Source organism: Zonotrichia leucophrys, chromosome 2, assembly GCF_028769735.1.
Source record: "Zonotrichia leucophrys gambelii isolate GWCS_2022_RI chromosome 2, RI_Zleu_2.0, whole genome shotgun sequence".
Classification (NCBI taxonomy): domain Eukaryota; kingdom Metazoa; phylum Chordata; class Aves; order Passeriformes; family Passerellidae; genus Zonotrichia; species Zonotrichia leucophrys.
Window position 1 is genome coordinate 58346916 of NC_088171.1, and position 6714 is coordinate 58353629.

The following is a 6714-nucleotide window of genomic DNA, read 5'->3' on the forward strand; positions in this document are numbered from 1 at the left end:
AGATACCACTGGAAAACTTTACCACAAGGGATGAAAAATTCGCCTATAATTTGTCAATATTTCATCGCCCAAGCTTTGTCTCCTGCTCGCCAGAAGTTTCCAAGATCCATGATTTTACACTGCATGGATGATTTGCTTATCACAGCTTCTACGCAGGAAGAGATGGAAGAAACCCATGCCTGTGTTGTTGCAGAAATCCAAACAGCTGGACTTGAAATCTCTGCAACAAAAATTCAAGAAGTTCCACCTTGGAAGTACCTGGGATGGAAGATGACTGAGACGACAATAACACCACAAAAGATACAGATCTGGACCAGTGTCAACAACCTGCAAGAATTACAACAACTTTTGGGACAAATCAATTGGGTTAGACCGATGTTGGGAATTGCCAATGATGAACTGGGTCCTCTCTTTGATTTGCTGAGAGGAAGCTGCAACATCCCTTCACCAAGAACGTTAAAGCTCGTGCAGCCCTCGACAAGATCACAGAAGCTCTCCAAAGAAGATAAGCTCATCACTGTGTTCCAGAAAGCCCTTTCTTTTTTGCAGTTTTAGGAGAGATGATGCAACTTTGTGGTCTCATTTTTCAGTGGGACCCTTCAAAGCCAGATCCTTTGTTGATAATAGAGTGGATTTTACCTCCCTACAGGTTCCCAAAGACGATTTTCACAGTTTCAGGAATGATTGCACACATTGTAATTAAGGCCAAGACCAGATTGTTAACTTTAGCAGGCCAATAATCTTCAGTTATTTATTTACCATTGAAAAAAGATTACCTCAATTGGGCAATGCAAAATTCTGATGATTTACAATATGCATTCTTGGGTTTCCCAGGTGTTTGTTCTGTTCACTACCCAGCTCACAAACTACTGCAGGCAAAACTGAGTTTCAGAGAAAAACCTAAATTAAGTGAAGAACCTTTAAATGCAGTGACTCTCTTCACTGATGGCTCTGGCAAAAGTCACAAATCAGTCGAAACTTGGTTGAATCAAAAAACTAATGCATGGGAGTCTGATATTCAAACAGTAGAAGGATCTCCTCAAATTGTTGAGCTTGCTGCTGTGGTTTGGGCTTTTCAGCTTTTCCCTCAACCTTTTAATTTAATCACAGATTCTGCCTTTCTTGCTAATGTGGTTAAGAGATTAGATGGGTCAATTTTAAAGGATGTTAGCAATGAAACCCTATATCGTTGGCTTTCATGTCTTTTTACAACTTCTCAATATAGAACTAATCCATACTTTGTTTCTCACATCAGGGCTCATTCTTCACTTCCTGGATTTTTAGTGGAAGGAAACGCGAAAGCAGACAAACTGACAATGGTTATTTCAAACACTTTGCCAAACATTTTTGAGCAAGCAAAATTGAGTCATGCTTTTTTCCACCAAAATGCAAAAGCACTTGTGCGGATGTTTCAAATCTCTAAAAGTCAAGCTAAAGCTATCATCAGTACTTGCCCTGACTGTCAGCATGTGCAGCCTCTGTTTCTACAGGAGCAGTCAACCCCCGAGGTTTGCAAAGCCTGCCGTTGTGGCAAACAGACATCACTAAATACCCTTCCTTTGGTAAATTCAAAAATATTCATGTTTCAGTGGACATGTTCTCTGGTGCAATTTTTGCTTCCCTTCACACAGGTGAAACAGGCAATCATGCCTGTCATCATTTTCTGCAAGCTTTTGCTTCATTGGGTGTACCCCAAGAAGTAAAAACTGACAATGGTCCCTCATACATATCTCAAAAATTGGTCATGTTTCTAAACGAATGGGGTGTTCAGCACATCATTGGTATTCCTCACTCTCCCACAAGCCAAGCAATTATTGAAGGGGCACATCAAACATTAAAACGCATTTTAGATCAACAGAGAGGGGGACCGTGAGATCACACCACAGATGAGGCTGAACAAGGCTCTGTATGTTTTTAATTTTCTAAACAGTTCGAATACAGAACCTGATCCACCAATCTTTAGGCACTTTTCAAATAACACAGAGGCAAAACTGAAAGAAAATCCTCCTGTTCTAATTAGAAACCCTGAATCTGGACAGATTGAAGGTCCTTTTCCATTAATAACGTGGGGCAAAGGGTGTGCTTCTATTTCTACAGGTGCTGGAATTAAGTGGGTCCCTGCCAAAAACATCAAACCATATCACACCTCAGAACCTGTTGATGAGCCCAGAACCGAGGAAGCAAGTATGCAGACGTGAGCCGAACAGAGGGATCCCGGGTCACGCCTGACGTTCCTTGTGCCTGACATTCTTTGTGCATCAGTGGAACCTGCAAACTCTAATTTTGTGTTAATGTTATTTATGAGTGTGTCAATTGTATGTTGAATGTTTGTTTAACAGAGCTGATTTTTGGCAAATATTTAGGTTATTGTTTTTGTGGAGAACAAAATTTTAAAATTGATATATCTGTAAAGATTCTGCCAAAACTTAGCTCATGAAAAAGATGGAGCAAATGCAAGTTGTATGTTCGTATTGGTGGATTTTAATTGTTTTTTGTCATGCAGATTTGCCTGTGGAACAAACAAAAACAAATGTTTGGGTGACCTTAGCCAAGGCAGCCGGCTCAGATACTATATGTTTGTCTAACTCAGAACCAGAAAAACCTTTTTCAACCTGTCTGGTTCATGTGCCAGTAAAAGAATTGCTTTTGGTCAAAAATCAATCCCATGGTAAGCCAGGTGGAATTGACAATGGAAACAATCCCTCATTGAATTGGAATGTCTGGTCCAAAAAACTTCCCAAGGCAGCATCTGAACCTCAAGAATTAGAAATGCTTGGCTCTTTAACCATGGATTTTTGCTTTACTTTCACAGCTAGTGCCTGGTGAAAAGGTGATCCCCCAAAGTACAATGTTACTCCTCATTATTTTGCATATAGAAATTTGAGTTGTTGGTGTAAGTTTTCAAACAGTTGAGATGTGCTTTCTGAGGCTGATCAATATCCACGGCAATTGGTTCATTTGTGGAGACAGACCTTGGAAAGGCATTCCAGCGCACCTTGAATGTGGCCCTTGTAACATTGGGATGCTCACTATAATTGCACCCACTGCCAAAGCAGTGATGAAAAAGAAACAAAGGAGAACGAGAGCTATTCCTCATTATGAGGAGAACTGTCAGAGTGATTTTATGCCTTGGAAAGCTGCCAGAAGGATTTCAGCAGGGTTGTTTTTACCCCAATTGGCTTCAGCAATGGCATTGAAATAATTAGATCGAGTTGGATGCTGGCTGAGCAAACAAGCTAATGTCACATCCTCTGCAATTAGTGATATGTTAACAGATGTTGATAGTGTTAGACATGCTACTATTCAAAATAGACCAGCAATTGATTTTCTTTTAGTTGCACAAGGGCATGGTTGTGAGAAATTTGAAGGATTGTGTTGTATGAATTTGTCCGATCATTCTGAATCCATTCACAGAAGCATACAAAAACTGAAAGATTTGACAGCTCAAATTAAAGAAGACGGTGGTTCCTGGCTAGATGATTTGTTTCAAGAATGGAGCTTTGCACCTTGGCTAAGACAATTTTGCAAGATAGGTCTTTATGTATTCAGTATTCTGATATTGATATTGATAGTAATACCCTGCATACTTCAGTGTGTGCGGCGAATGATGAACAAAACGGTCCGAGAAGTTTTTGTCATATAAGAGAGAGAATTAGGAAGTAGAAGCACAGAGAGTGTTCGAAATCTCACAGAAATAGTGGAAAAAGGTGTAGGAATGGAGGAAGGTTTTGAATTAAGACCCTGGAATCGACAAGAGTTTTTTGAACAATGACTTGTAACTATTGTCAGACGTGATTCATATCTCTTTCAAGGACTGGGCCTTCACAGCATTAAGTTGCTGTGCTGTAACATAGCAATGCTTAGGATCAGCGTGAATAGGCCTCCAGCAGATAGGAAGCAGAAATTTTACAGTAGAGCTATGAAACGCAAGTAGTAAATGACAAGAAAATGAAGGTTTCTTTTTGAGTCAACAGAGAGGGGGGATTGTTGGGATTTATAAAATTAGAGGGTTTTGAGAAAGTGGTTAAAAAGGCCGGCCTCAGACACCAGACCTGTGAACATTGCTAATACAGCGAAAATTTTTCTAAGCAGTAGAGCAGACGTAAGAAATAGAACAATAAGCTCCTGTGGTCTGTCTATATAGGTTGCAACAAGGTTATTTAATGTATGTCTTTAGAAGGTTAGTATGAATGAGTCTCTGTGCTTTGTCTCTCATAAACGAGCCATTGTGTTAGAAAATAAGTCCCTATTGTGTTAACTACCATTACGTGTGTTTCATATGATTGGATAGAATTATTGTCAATATGTTTTGCTGTATGTGTGATTGGCTGAAACCTAGGCTGAGATGGCTTGTGCTACCCTGTAACGTGACGTTTCCTTGGCATTCCAGTTGAATCAGAGAGCTGTGAACATACTGTCTCCATTGTCCTAACAATGTACTGAGACTGATGTGTGAAATAAACAGCTCACGACACAGATTCTGATTGTCCGTCTCCGTTTGTGTTTGTAAATAGTCTGCCACGGCGAACCAAAGCATGGATTCAGGACTCTTCTGTTGTGGCAAGACCTTTGTGCGACTTCTTAACCCAGGGTAGTCCTGATGTTGTGGTCTGGACACCAGAAGAAGAACAAAGCTTTGGAGAAATGGAGGATGGGTTGGTTGGTGTCCCAGTCTTGGCTCTTCTGGACTCAGAGGGGAAATTTGAACTATATGATGTTAAACAGGATCATGCTAAAGGAATTTTGGTGCAAGAGCATGGGGGAACATGGCGGCCTGTGGCTTAATTTCTAAGCTGTTAGACCTGGTGGCCGGAGGCTGGCCCCATTGTCTGCAGAACTGTGCTGCCACAGCTCTGATGGTGGCTAAGGCTGGAGGGCTGACAAGGAGAGGGTATCTGACTGGTAAAGTTTCACATCAGATTAAAACTTTGTTGGCTGAAAGAGCCTCTGAGTGGATGACCAGCGCTCAGTTGTTGCAGTGTGAATCTTATTTGATGGAACAGGAAGATTTAGAATTTGGAAATGTAGAGGGGTTTAACCCAGCCTCCTGTTCAGACAGCCCTGGGGAGGGGGGCCAAGAGGAGACCCATGGCTGTGTTTGGGTGGTTGGCCTCCAGACCCAGTCTGAGGAGGATTTGAGGGATGCTCCCTAGCCTGAGGGAGAAAGTGTTGGTTGATGGATCTTCAGGGGTGATAGAGAGGAGAGATTTGCAGGACACGCTATCGTGAATGTAAAGCAATTAAAGGAAGGGAGGAGGTTACCACCCACCTAGTCAACGTAGACAGCAGAGCTGTGTGCACTTGTGAAAGCCTGTGAATTATACTGGGACGATACAGTGAATGTTTTTACTGATTCTAAATATGCACATGGGTGATACATGCATTTGGGAGGCCATGGGAAGAAGGAGTTTTATTGGCCTGCAGGGGAAGTATGTTAGCTCATGAGAGTTTGATCTCTCACCTGTTAGAAGGAGTGAACTTGCCAAAAAGGGTGGCAGCAGTACACATTGCGTGGGAAGCGGGGGGTGGGGGGGGTGGGGGTGGCACCAGACAGTGCTTGGAAGAGGCAATGGAAGACCGACTGGCTGATGGAGAAGCTTGGAAAGCTGCATTGTTACCAGGGATCTCTGAGATCATCTCCTTGCTCCCAGTGATTACCCTGCTGCCAGAGAATTTTTTCCATCAGAAGAACTTACCTATAAGGAGTAGAGCAGAGCAAAAAGGGGATAACTGGTTTACAAGGGATGGTAAGCAGTGTGACGTGGTTTGAGAGGAAGTAGGTTTTCTGGGATGTGCTGTGGTCACACCAATGGGGTTCAGATTTGAATATTGGCACCTGGTGTGGCCACTGGGGACATTGGGTACGCCTCTGAGAACACAGGGGTTAAAAAGCAGAGCACTCCCCTGGGAAGTTCTCTTGGGCTTCCGGCGGGAAGGATTTCGGATCTCTCCCCCATCCCAGCTGCTGCCAGCTGGGCGGGGGAGGGGGGAAGCCATGAGGCCGTGAGGTAGGCCAGGCCTTGGACAGAGATGGGAGGTAAGTCTGGCCCAAGGGCGGAAGAGTGGAAGAGCACAGAGAGGTAGCCCCCCCCCCCCCCACCGCGAGACAGAGAGAGAGAGATACACGGTGCCTGGGACTGTTACCTTGAAATTTGATACCTGTGGAGAAGTGGGGAGGTTTGCAGTGAAAAGTTGTCCAGCCGCTTGTGGGAGACTTTGGGCAGAGCCCGAGTTTTAACCCCTTTTTTGGACAATGAAAACTTTACAGAACATTAATCTTTCCTAGAAGAGAGACAGAGTGGAAGATGAAGAAGGAAATGGGCAAGTGTGATGAAGGTCTGGGCAAGTGAGAGATGTTGGAAGAATAGAGAAGAATCTTAGGTGGGAAGAGATGATGGAGTGGCTTGCTGGACTCTTCTTCTATAGCCATGGACAGAATCATGTTCCTTGTGACACAGAGACTGCATCCAGGGGGAGGCAATGCCTCAGAAGCAAGAGGGTTCAGTGTTGGTACCCCTTGGCCCCAGGGGGTGAAATTTGGGGGGGGACAGGTGTCCCAAAGTTGAGACTGCGCTCTTTTTGGAACAAGACAAAGCATCCTTAAAAGACAATCTTAGAAGCAGCTCTGGTCCATGTTCAGTGGTGAGAGCACTGGACATGAAAGGAAGAGGTCATGATGGCACAAGAAGGACTCCTCTTGATGAACTGAGAACT

The 6714-nt window shown here is 43.4% G+C and overlaps 1 long non-coding RNA gene across 1 annotated transcript; it reads left to right on the plus strand.

The window, feature by feature from the left end:
• The first annotated feature begins 1379 nt into the window (after nucleotides 1-1379).
• Nucleotides 1380-4478, plus strand: LOC135444027 (uncharacterized). Its single transcript, XR_010439152.1, has 2 exons — nucleotides 1380-1508; nucleotides 2098-4478. It is a non-coding gene; the product is annotated as an uncharacterized LOC135444027 (long non-coding RNA).
• The last annotated feature ends 2236 nt before the right edge of the window (nucleotides 4479-6714 follow it).